Source organism: Alosa sapidissima, chromosome 12, assembly GCF_018492685.1.
Source record: "Alosa sapidissima isolate fAloSap1 chromosome 12, fAloSap1.pri, whole genome shotgun sequence".
Lineage (NCBI taxonomy): Eukaryota > Metazoa > Chordata > Actinopteri > Clupeiformes > Clupeidae > Alosa > Alosa sapidissima.
The window spans coordinates 11042170-11056166 of record NC_055968.1 but is presented as its reverse complement, the minus strand read 5'-3'; positions in this window follow the sequence as shown (position 1 = coordinate 11056166).

Sequence of the window (13997 nt, the reverse complement as noted above, 5' to 3'; positions counted from 1 at the left end):
GGTGAGACTTTAAGCTCTCAGTGGGTGCAAACCGTGTATTTCTACACGCCTCTGTTCCTGAGAAAGCCCAAAAATGGAGATATAACGTCTTTCATGAAATATGAAGTGTTGCCTGTAAACTTTCCGGGAAGTGATCAGCGAGACTTGGCGAGACTGCCACCTAGTGATAGACCCACGAAAATGGCCTGGTTTTGAGCTGACGTGGATGCATCACTGATTCGACCCAAAGCGGCAAACGAGTTATGATAAAATGTCCAGATTGTGCGTTTTCATGAGTTTTCGATCGTCATATATTTCATTCATCACAGAGTTCCCAAAATCACATATAAAGTGTGTTAGAGTGTCTAGTTTTGTAATTTAAAAAAAAAAAGGGCTAAAAACGTAATATTACGTTTTTGGCACTCAATGCATTTGGCACTCAATGAGTTAAAAGAAGGATACTGGAAGGCCTAGACTTAACATCCTGGTCCCAAAGGATTAGCTTAGTCCAACTAGTTTCCCTTGTCATTTCAATGTGACCATTGACATATGCTAGTATAATACTCACTGTAGTCTTAAAATAGCTAAGGCATGCAGTGCACGTTAGGCACGGGGTAAAGTGAAACCTACAGCCTCGTAGGGCTTATTGCTTAAAGGCACAGCAATGAGAAATGTAATGATTTATCCTTCCGCTAACAAATATATTTCTTCTATCAGAATGGCTGGCAGGCAATGCAGAGATGTAGCAACTCTAACTTTTGTATCAATATATTGCGACACAGAAATATAGAATGAAATGTGGTCAACGTGAAATGTTTGTGTTGGGTTTTACCATGGCATTCAACGCGATTTAACCAATCATAATGAAGGACTGTAACTATCTGTTTTAGAATTAGCTGTATATATTTGGTGTGTGGTTTGGTGTCCTCACTGTGGCAGGATAGGTGAGCCTGAGATGGGTTTCCAAATTGGCTTTGTGGCCCAAGATCTTCCATTAGTCTCTTTTGTCACCATCATGAGTCAGAGTCATTCTCTTAAGTAGGTTTGTGTTAATGACGAGAAGCCCTCTCTTATTAAGCTGTTTCTCGCTTGGTCATGTGTATTATGGGATGCAGTGGAGACAATGAAGCTGTGGTTTGTCAACTGATAACATCATCTACAGCACAAGGTCTTTTTTTTCTCTAATCATCTCAGGATATGTGGAGTTTTGGGTAGCCATTATTGTCTCATTCCTCTAATATTTGTTAAGATTCAAGGAATAAGACTATTGAACAGCAATATATGTGAACTGCAATGATATGGCTCTTGCAGGGATTTATTTTGGAGCCAAGAAAGGGGTGATTAGTTATTGAAGGTCTGAAATTTGTTGCTGAATTTTCGGTCAGATTATTTGTGGTTTGGTTATTGGTATTTAGAGGATGGTTCACATATACACACTTGTTTGCCATCGGAATTTACAAAAATGGGTTGTACTAAAAGCAAACTGAAAATGTATAGTTTGTAAAATGCATTCACAACCAGATTTGTGAATGAAAAGCTTTCTTGATCTCTCTTGAAGAGTCATTCATCAGTGGAGTATCCTGATGAATTGAGCCAGGTTATGGATTGAGGGGGCTAACATTTTCAAAAACAGCATTTCCAGCTTGACCTTTCAGATATGAGGGACATATGCCTCAAGCCTTTCACTGCCGCACCGTGTCTCAGCATTTTTCACTGGCACTGGGGTCTGGAAAGCTGCCATGATACAGGCAGCCAAGTGAGTGAGTGAGATGTAGGAAGTGTTGGATCCCATCTCTCCCTTCCTTTTAGTGTTGATTTGTTTTGTTGTGCTCCAAAAATTGATTCATCTCTTGCCACTGGCTACCAACTATTGTTCAGCTATGTGATGCCCCCCACCCCCCAAATCAGCCTATGAAATCCCCACAATAATCATATAATGAAACTGTTCTAGTGCATGATTAAAACGGGGCTCATGTCTGAAAGAGACGAGCGTGTGCATGTGTGTGTGTTATATAGCCGATCACAAAAGCTACATCGAAAATGGCAAGTTGTTGGTAGCTAGTACCTCCATAAACTCTAGGTGACAGTAGCTCTGCGTAAGTGACTAAGGAATAGCCACTCTGGTGCCTAGATATGAGTGTAATTGAAGATGGTTTAGTGTTTTGATATATAGTGACACCTTTTACATGCTTACTCCAACTAAGACCTATACGGGTGAAAGCAATCAGAAAATGCTGTTTACATGGCAGTGTCAGAAAATTGTCTTAATCAGGTTAATATTGGATATAGTATCCATGTAAACATACTCAACATGAACAATGAAGGTTTATAATTCTAATGCCTGTATCTTGAAATGTAAAGTCTGCAATGTCTTGGCACTTTACAGGACATTGGGTGCAGAGGTGATCAAAGCAGTTTGACAGTTTCAGATCTCACTCAAAATCCATTCACTAAAATCATTTCTATCTCTGATCAAATATTGATATGGAACAATGAGCCAGTGAACTCTTGTAATGCATTGCCCATTAAAGATGTGTATTGTGTACTTCTGTCTCCTCCTTTTTGTGATTTGTCAGGTGTCTGGTAAAACTGGAGCATAATATTATAGAGAAGAATATAGAAGTACTGGAGAGTAGTGGCACACCAGGAAAAGGATACTATAGATCTACACTGTTCGAATAAGAGAATAGAAAAGAATAGTATATGCACTGTAGATCTGCACTGGCTAAGAGAGCAGTGATACACCAGGAAAAAAGATACTGTAAGTAGCACGACACTGGCAAAACTGGAGAGTAGTATGATTGAAAAGGATGGACGTAGACCTAAACTGTTGCTTTTTTAATTAGTAAAAAAAAATGTTCTAGCTAATTTGTGTTTTTAAACTAATTAGCCAAAGATCAGGCTAATGAGGCAAGCAGTGCAGTGGTCTCTCCATCAATAATGGCATCAGTTTAAGATGAGGCCGATCCTATCTGGGCTAAGGAAGTCATTATTCCTGTAAACGGTATCTAGGCTCATTTTCCTGTCAGCACTGGGCATGTCACCAACATAGACACACACACACACACATTGATTTTCTTTGGGTTTGCCCATTACCCCACAGAAGTGCTGTCGGACGACGCGTCAGTAATTTGGGGGTGAAAGAGTCCCTCTCAAACATCTGGTCCGGTTATGTCCTACTAAACATGCCGGCGGCACAGACGGCCTGGCTCAGGATCTTCCTCCCTCCCTCCACGTCTGGGGATCAAAGAGAGAAACCCATCAGTGTTCAGAGGTCCACCCTGCATGAGTCATGGCCTCTTCCGCCTTTTCATCAAACTTGTAGAGTTGTGAGCCAAAGCAGAGATGTATTCTGTGGTGATGTGGGCTTCGCATGCATCCTGCAATGTTGGCCCAGATAAGATCAGAAACATCTATTTGAAAGTATGACACTGTTTGAGACCCCAGCAATGTAACAGACAGAAAAAAATTATAGTGGTCTTGCCTTTAAAATATGGGTGCCAGGTGTTGTGCACTTGTGAAGCAAGGCATGCTCACCCATTTCTGCCTAGGCCTACTAGTCAGCATAGCTTCATGGACTAAGAGGTTAATAAAAAACAAATGTAGCCTATAGCTACAGTACGTATTAGCTGACACTGGAAAATAATAGGATTATCCTGGAGAATGATAATGGGCTCTCTGCCTTTCTTCTGGTAAATTCCTGCCTTGTTCAAGTTCTGTGTGTCATCATTAACAGTCAGTGGTCCAGGCAGTATTTTATCAGCAATGCTTTTTCTCTGATTTATTTAATCGTCTCTGGGCCACATCCGCTAAGCTTTTTGGCCAGAGCCTTTGATTTGCATTGCCATTAAGGCCACGTGATTCATCCACCATTCTCTCCCCACGCAAGGAGTCACCGACATGTCACAGAAGCCAGAAACAAGCATAAACACGACAAACACTTTCCGTTCCCCTCCACTGCGTAGGATCACAGCGTGGCTTGGGTGGTTAGTGCTGACTTGGTGTTATGGTATTCACTTCTGTGACCTGTCAGGCCGTGGTTATCAGAGCTGTAAGTTACCAGTAAACGTAGCATTCTCAGCCTTGCACAAGGATAAACACTGGCTTTGGTGTACTTGTGAAAACATGAGCAGAGATTTCAAGGGCTTCACTCCCTGGACTGGTTTGATTATATTTTAGATTTTGTTGTAAAAGATAGTATATGAAGCAAGAATACACTTGTTTTCTGCGATTTTCAACCAGTTCAAAGGTAGTGTTAGGTGATATATCTGGCTCCTGTTTCAGATGGTGACAATTTGTCAGTGCTCTCTGTCTTTCTTTCTTTATTTCTCTTTTCTCTCTCTCTCTCTCTCTCTCTCTCTCTCTCTCTCTCGCTCTTTCTTTCACTTCATCTTCCACCTGTGTGTGATGTGTTTTTCTCAGTAGGGGAACTAAGAAGTCTCAAGGTATCAATTCACACCAAGCAACAGAACAGACCATGTGTTTGCTTTGTGAGAGAGAAAAAATGGTAACGTATAAGGTTAATTTCCAGTGAAAAAACCCTAACATGCCCATATATTGATTTGTCTTTCATCTGGGTTCACTTTCATCCCTGAGATTGTGTTGTACTTCCTGTTTCTGAGTTCACTTCAATTATTCATCTCAGTGTTACCCATGGGGATGTTTACATCTTTAAAACTAAAAGCTTTTAAAACTACCGTAAATGTTTCACGTCTGCAGTATATTTAAATAGACCTCAATCATATTTTGCGGGATGAAAATCAGTATGGGCAAACATTTTATGGTTATTGAAGTGCAATAAGCCTCCAGGTACATAATGTGTGGCCCTTCTCTAAAAGCTCTCCCAGGAACACAGTCTTTTCCTGAGTGTTTTACAGTGCATGTCCCCTCAGCTGCCGTGTATGACGTCAGCTGTGTTGTGTACGTACTGCAGAGCTACGGACCAGCTGGCTACGGTTACATTAGGAAGAAACCCTGACTAGGTTATGTTGAGACTCACAGATGTTTAAGGCTATAATCACCAATCAAGTTTATAAGGCTGCCTAAATTCCATCTCGCTCAGTTAATCTGTATGTTCATTTTATTAATTTGTTGTACTTTAATGTAGATTAAAACAACGGCCTGTTGATTTTACATAATTATCAGAAAATAAGTCCCAATAGGGCAAACAGGAGCCCGGATGCAAAGTGACTCACTAACTTAAAACAAATCTCCAATTGTAGCACTGAGTAACTTTAGTGGACTGGGGAGTAACTGTGACCCTTTCATCTCCTATTGATTAACTGAGTAGTACACCTTAGTGCCATTTCCCAACATGCAAGATTGTCCCATAAATAGAACGTTTCATGGAGCATTAAAAAATTATTCTAAAGGAATAAAGTACTTCTTACGTTAAAAAGTGATGAAAAGTAGTGAATACCACATCTCATACTATGTTGCTCTAAATATCAAACACAATTTTTGGTTTATGCTCTCTGTGCTTCAGTGGAGAAGGTTTATGTGCTATCTGGCTGGCCAAGGGCTACATTTGACATTCCACGACTGTGTAATCAACCAGAAAGGGGAAATATAAACACAAAAGTCACAGTTACAAGGACACAATTTATTAGTGGACTCAAAATGGCCGGGACATGGCAGCCCAGAATAACCCCTAGAAGAGTCCTAAATTTCTCATCTGTGTTCTGAGGATCCTCACATTCTTGCACGTGTCAGTTGTAAAATATAGTGTGCACCTACCTGGGTGGTAGTAGCTTTCATAACATGACTAGTGTGTAATGACCTCTCTTCTAAGGCCATTTCTTAAGCCTACGAGGTTTACTTCAGTTATGGTATCAGTTGAGAGGGTTTGGTCTAGCTTTTAACATGCCACAGGACTGCTCAAGATTATATATCCAAAAAATGAATTGTCTTTAAGCTTAATGGTTTCTTATGGTTTATAAGGCCCTAACCCTGACGCTGCTGGACTGCATATTCAAATAGCACAGCTGAGAGAGCAGAGCAAACCAGATAGGTGGGGTTAAACATTCATGCCCTTTTAGACAAATATTTATGGAAGCCATTTAGTCCCCTCGGAGGTGTTATCATCATTATATCATTGTGCCTCAGTTTCAAGTGCCACTGGCAATTTCGTCATCACTTTTGACATTGTGTGTGAGCTGAATGGCCTTTTCATATCTCTAACCTGTTAGGCAGCTGTCAGTTGGATCAACAGTTTGTCTAACTGTCTCACTATCTGTTTAGACTGTCAGACTCAGAGCCACTAAAATGTAACTCATCATTTCTCATGCAGGGGTTCACAGATTTGTTAGTGTGTACGTTTATGAGCCTCTGCAGTCACAAGGTCAGGCCCGCAGGCAAGCCAAACCAACCAGAAAATTGTTTTGCCGCTATATAAGCCACCTGCCATTGGAAACAACAATCATTTCAATATTGCAAAGTTGCAGTAAAACCAGCAAGTCAAGTCAAGTCAAGTTTATTTATATAGCGCGTTTCATACACAGAGGTTATTCAATGTGCTTTACATAAACAAAAGCAAACAGTAATAACAAATGAAAGCATAAAAGGGCAATAGTGAACGAAAAGTTTAAAAGGTAACAATCATAATAATAATAAAAACACATAAAATGCACAAGCTAAAATCATTTAAAAATAAAGAATAATTAAAAAGACAAAATAAAAGACACAATGTAGAATAATTTTCAAGGCAGATTCAGAATTTGTAACTCAGTGCAGTTAGCAGAAAGCATCTGAGAACATCTTGGTCTTAAGTCTAGATTTAAAACTGGCTACAGTTGGAACTTTTTAATGTCATCCGAAAGTTGGTTCCAGAGCTGTTCCGTATAGCAGCTAAAAGCTGCTTTACCATGTCTACGCTAGTTCTAACAGCAGGTTTTACTAACAGGTTTTTCTCCTGAGACCTGAGAGGTCTGGAGGGTGTGTACTGCTGAAGCATGTCTGAAAGGTATTTAGGTCCTGCTCCATTTAGTGATTTATAAACAAGAAGTAATACTTTAAAATCCACTCTGTGACTTACTGGAAGCCAGTGCAGGGACTTAAGAATTGGAGTAATGTGGTCAATTCTCTTTTTGTTTTTGTGAGAACCCTACCTGCTGCATTTTCACCTGAAGCTGTTTGATAGTCTTTTTAGGAAGGCCTGCAAGTCCATTGCAGTAATCAACCCTGCTGGAGATAAATGCATAAATGAATTTTTCTCAATCATCTTTTGACATTAGCCCTCTAAGTTTGGCAATAGTTTTGAGGTGGTAAAAAGCTGTTTTAGTTATCGCTTTCATGTGGCTGTTGAAATTTAGATCACTGTCAATTAATACACCAACATGTTTTACAGTATCCTTTGCTTTCAGCCCTTTTGTGTCAAGGACAGTGGCAACCCTAAGTCTTTCCTACTTTTTTCAGTTTTTTCTTTGTTCAGCTGAAGAAAATTTTGAGACATCCAGGTGTTGATTTGTTATATACACTGACACAGAGATTCAAGGGGACCATAGTCGTTCGGTGACAGAGCTAAGTAAATTTGTGTGTCATCTGCATAGCTATGATATGAAATCAAATTATTTGGGATGATTTGTCCAAGTGAGAGCATATAGAGGTTGAATAATAATGGCCCCAAGATCGACCCCTGGGGAACACCACAGGTCAAAGACGTTGGTGTTGAGGTACAGTTTCCAATGGCAACAAAGAAACTCCTTTCTTGTAGATATGGTTTGCACTCATGATGATGACTTTATAAACTGCAAAAGAGTGCATGTAGTCATAGCCACAGAAGCTTTTACCTCACAGCACTCAGACCACCCCGTCCCATTATTCACTCAAGGTGAGATATTGTTCCCCCGATGGTGCATTGTCTCATCCTTCTCTCCCCCACTCCAAATCTATCTGTCGCGTCCTCTACTGTTGTCGTCTCAGATGACAAAATGGTGCAGGTGAAACATTAACATTTGCCTTTCAAAATAAAAGCTCCTTCTTTAACGAGGGATACATTTTAAAGTGATCGCAAAACAGACAAATACAGTTTATCCATGGATCCAAAATGTGTCCATTTAAAAACAGTGGTTGATGTCACAATAGGACCTATCACATTAATTGTTTGTGAATATATATTTCCTTTCACACTACAAAGGATTGTACTTGACCTTCTTAGCTTCATAACCATGTCATACACATGTTAAAGCAGATTCCACTTAATTAACACATTTTCTTACAGTGTTATGGTTTGTGTATTTATGGCTTTTGTTAATATGAAATGTCATTATTTTATAGATATCTGATATTGATATTATAATTTATATTTTTGTTATTGTTACTATTATGATTATGCTTAATGTAGGTTTTTCAACTTTATTTGAAATTGTTATTTTAACTAGTGTTAATATACTGTAATATAAGTTGGACAAAAGTGTCTGCTAAATACCATAAACATAAAACTTCCATACACGCCATTGGAGCTAACATGTAAATGATATGACACTGTCATGTTGCTATTATTGAAAATGGTCATATCAGTTTAATGTCACCTCATCGCTGTCAAGCATCCTACAGTCATGACAACCACTGAGCATAATGGCCAATGGAGGTACTGTTACATTACTGGACACTGATTATTAAAGATTATACAGCGAAGTACACAATAATCTTTGGTTATAACATTGACAGCATGCGATCTATGAGGAAGTGATGTTATAAAATGTTAGCATCCTTTTCATGCAGCATGAAAGTGCTCACTGTTGTGGCATAAGCATACACACTCTAGTTGTTATTTAGTAATCAAAGCATTGCATGGGCCCTCACACTTCTGTTAATTACAAATGAATTGTTTGCCTCTTTCAGTTGTGTGTGGTGCTCTTTTCATCTAAAATAGAGAAACATGAAGAGGCCTACTGTAATTATCCCCAAGGCAGAATGAATGAGAGTCCTTATTGTGTTATCACCAAGAAGAGGAACTCAACTCTGTTTGCTTTTTAAAAGTACTTTTGTTTCTATAATGGCAGCCTTGTAAACACCATTATTTAGACAGAATTATAGCTGTCAGGACTTATGTGTGAGACCGTGTACCTCAGTGTGTGGTGTGAATGATGCGCCTTGCAAACATGAAGGTGGAGTATAAATTGCTATTGGAGCATAGTATGTGGTTTCAGTCCAGAGTTTAGTTTTTACTGGGAATTGACATTATGTCACATGCATAAAGGCAATCATAAATAAATTATTCATTCACATATGTTTATTGTGTACACACCTCCAGGCCACACAATGAATAAAATAAAACTGAAGGGGTATGTCAACTCAACTATAAGAGTGTTTGTGTGTATTTAATGAATCATTCATCAAATCATTTAAAGACCAAAATAAATTATGTCCAAGTTCCTGTGAACCCTTCTAGGTCTGTGGCAGTGAATGGAGGACTATTCAATCAAAATCCTTTTGTGGCACCGGTCAGCTTAACCTTATTTTTTATGATGTACATTTAAAAACAGCAGCTTTGTATGATGTTCATTAGAAAACAGCAGAGCACTTAAAAGCCTCTGGGTCATCCTGGTCTCTACCTATGTCATTTCATATGCTTTGACATTCACATGCTTTTCAATAGTAAGGAAGTGCATCATATTAAATATGGGATCATAATGGTTGCGCATTGGCCTTTGTTACGGCCAGCTCGTTCCCAAACCGAAACATAAAAAGGGACACGGACAACAAGGTTCAAACCAAATATATTAATTTATTAAGAGGGAGAAATGAATAGGAGTGGTGGCGTGCATGCATGCGTGTATGAATGCAAAGAGTCAGTATGTGAGAAGCTAGTGAAGTAGGCCTAAAGACAAAGAAAAAGAAAGAGAGGTAGAGTTAGAAATGAGGGGAGAGAGCAAAGTGTAAGTGTGAGAGAATCAAAGTGAGTGCCTGCAAGAAGGAAGAAAAGTGCCTAATGAGAGAGATAGGAAACCCCTTATATAGCCCCACCCTAACCATAGGTATATTAGCTCAACCAGGCCCAGCCCTGCCCGTGCACTGACAGGGTCGTCACACCTTGAACTACTAGGGAACTTTTAAATATTGTTTGTCTTTGGCTTATTTCTGCATGGATTTGGAGCTGGTAACAGATACCACAGAAAGAAGGAGCTAAAGTTATCATTTTTCTTGCTTGGAGGATGTTTACTGCAAATAAAGCTGTGCCTGTTGTGCACCTATCTGAGAATTACCCATTTGCTATGGAAGATTGATGTGTCTACATCCAAATGGGACTTGCTGGTAGCCATCTTCGTGCGTGTCATTTTATCACTACGTCCATTCAGAAGCTCTCAGAAAAAGGCAACATTTATCCTCATGGACACGCCGCGGGCAGAGACATCATTCCTCATGCTCACCGTGGTTTGTGCGGTCCCTACTGTGCCATATTGGCATTTTCCAACCTCAATTTCGAGTCGCAGCAATATGTGTGGGCCATTTAACATGGAAAACGTTTGGCTGACGTTAGCTCGTTATCTCCCTTGCCTTGCGATGCCTACAAGTTCTCATTTTCTGTTAAATTGCTACCAAAATAATTCATCAGTCATTGTCAGATGCCACAGGCTGCATGGACAATTATACAGCATTTAGTGTATTTGTCTTCTACTTTCAGGATATTGATACAACAGTTATTGCTGTACCATTAAGACTTAGAATCCAGCATTTGCTACAATGCTGAAACACTCGGATATTCTGTATAATGGTATTATGCTATAGTGACCATACCACTGTTCAGTGGCTTTTTAAGCCTGGTCTGCATTCTGTAAAGGGGAAGCTGTGTGTAATGACAAGAAGGGAGCCTAATGCTGTAATAGAGTTTGTGTCTCCTCAGATACATCATCATAGTGCTCAACATCATGCACTTAAGGCGATGCATCATAGATAGCTGCTGCTTTTGTGAAAAATCCTGGTTTCGTATTGAATTAGGGAAGCCAGTAGGGATCTCGTCCCAATGATTTCATGTAACTGTATTGATCCCGCTTCCACCACAGCTCAGCAAATCTGTTTACTCTGGATTTATGGAGCTATTCTACCTAGACCTCAGACAATCACAGTGATAGGGTACAACACTCTAGTGGTCTTATCTCAATGAGTTCAGTCAGTGGCACAGGTTGCCAGATCGATGCAAAAATCAGTGGAATAGGCCCTGTTTAGAGCACTATTTTGGGATGTAGAGGAACTCCTTGTTCCAAGAACCGTAGAGAACTGCATGTCTTAATCCCATATTTAACTAGTAGTTCACTTCTTTTGCAGTGTCATCTGCCGTAGTCGGAAATGCATAGCTGATGGAAAGTTGCTAATTGAATTTCTCAGTTAACCCATTTCACCCCATTGGTCACAATTGTGACTGAAAAAAAAAATGTACTTATAAGCCTCTAAAACTGTAACTGGGAAATATCCCAATACTCTTTCAGTAAATATTGAAACAATAGAGTGTTTCAATGAAATGTGTGCAGTGTCAAATGTTTTGAGTTAATTGTCACATGACCAGAGCTGTTTACTTCCTGGTTGCACCTTGAGAAGAGGATGACTGCCTCACAGCTCCCAAATAAAAGGTTTTTAAAGTATGTTAAAATAAACATAGGACAAATATTTTTTGTACACATGGTCTTTAAGGTGTCTAGTTATGATATATACATTTATAATTATCAAATGTCTTTGGTGTGTTTGCAGAATGAGTAAACATGTGACCGGTGGAATAGAATGTTGTATCTAGATGCACACATACTTCTACACTTACAAACACACACACATACACATACTCATACATACACACATACAGAGACATACACACACACACATACATACTCACACACACATACACACAGATATACACACTCACACACACATACACACACACAGACATACACTCACACACATATTCACACACACACACACATGTATATGGTCTGTGTGTGTATCTGCATGGGGTGTGAGAGTTAGTGTGCATATTGTGTGTGTGTGCGCGCATATATATATATATATATATATATATATATATATTATATATATTTGTTATATATGTTATGTTTGTGTGTGTGTGTGTGTGTGTGTATATATATACATATACACACACACACACACACACACAAACATCTACATACACACACACACACACACACATACATACATACATATATACACACACACGCACACACACACGCACTAGCTCTCACACCCCATGCAGATACACACACACTACATGCAGACACACACGCACGGCGCACGCACAGACATACACATTCAGGGTTCTATTTTATCGAGCCGAAGCTCCTGGTAAATAAACAATGTTTACATATTTTTCATATTTATTATTGCCATTGGTCTCAGTGTTCATATCAGTTTGAAAAGTCCTGTCAGAATACCTTTATTTTAACAAAAAAGCAATTTGAGCAACCTTTAATTGAGCATACGCATATTATCACAATTGTAATAAAACTCACTTTTTTATCTACTTTTCTACATTAAAAAAATAATAATAATTATTGATTACTTCAAAGGGTTGCTAATAACACATGATTTGCATATTTGCATGTCTGGGAAAAATGTGGGATTAAATAGGTTAAACACAATTTTCATTATTTTAGTTGGTTGATCACTGTGTTGATCATGAGTTTTCCCCCAAATCTCTCTTTGTCTTCTTTTCTCCCTCTCTCAGTCTTTGTGTGCATATATTTGTGTTTACCTATCTGTATATTAATACTGATTCTAGTTTTGATTATTCACACAGATGACTAATGACTAGAACGATTTAAGACTTGAAAGAATAACATTGATGTTTCAATCTGTCATATGATCTGCAGAGTTTTTTGTATGTGATCTCATGTTCATAATAATTAGTTGGTATCTAGTGGGGAGGAAAGTGAAGGCCAACATGTCCTGCCCCTGGCCATTAATCAGAGTCTTGCTGTATGGTGTCCACAAGCTTTGAGTCAGCAGTGTACTGTGGATTAGACTGACCGCATACGCGTCTGTGATGACTTATGAGCTTTTCACTCACACGACAGAATTGCTATGTAGTTAAATCTATTATGCAGTAAGGGCTCCGCATTGAGCAGATTTGAGGGCATTATTTAGAGAAAATTGTTAATGTTTCCATTTTGTTTTTCATGAATAATTCACTTTGGATGGTAAATTGGTGGTATGAATGTTTTGTCTGTCAACAAATCTGTTCTGTTATATGGCACATAGCCGCATTGGGAAAAAGTTCATAATTGACAAAACATTTCAGTGAATCTACTATCCATTTCTCTCTCTCTCTCTCTCTCTCTGTGTTTGTGTAGGTTGGTGTGTGTGTGTGTGTGTGTGTGAGAGAGTGTGTGAGTGAGAGAGAGAGAGACTGAATCTTTTGAAGATGAATTTGAACAACCATACAAATAGATGATGTAATTATTCGATTGAGAATAATGATAATCATAAATGATCTGTAATGTTTTGAGGAGGGTCTTGAATGATCTTAATAACACTTTGTACCATTTGCAACCTTCAGAAGGGTGCTTCAATTTGCTGCATCACCATCCATTGGCATTCTCTCTGTGTTCAACGGAAAGCTTTAGTGCGGACTGAAAGCATCAGGGAGTAGATGCGATTTTCTAAAAATATTCAAATAAATAGACACCAGAATGGAGCATAAAATGATTTTCAGAAATGTTGTTTGTTCACTCCAGCACTGCAACAGTAGCCTTTGCATAACAAGTCTGACTAGACCGCAACAAATGATCCTTCTGCAAATGAATAGGCAACCCTCAATTGATTATGGTAACAGTCGTTTCCATGACCATGGATCGTTAAGGCATAAAATCTATTTGAAACGATTTCCCAATTTACATAAGTAACAAATGTAGGGGTGCATCATTGCTCTTTGCCAGAGTGTCTCGCAGAGACAATTCCATTGTGCTCTCGCGATAACTCTGGATTTCCAGAGTAGCATTCATCCTGAATTCAATTCATACTTTCTGAGAGAGCAAAAAAGGGCAACATTTATCCCTGCGGATGTGTGGTGAACA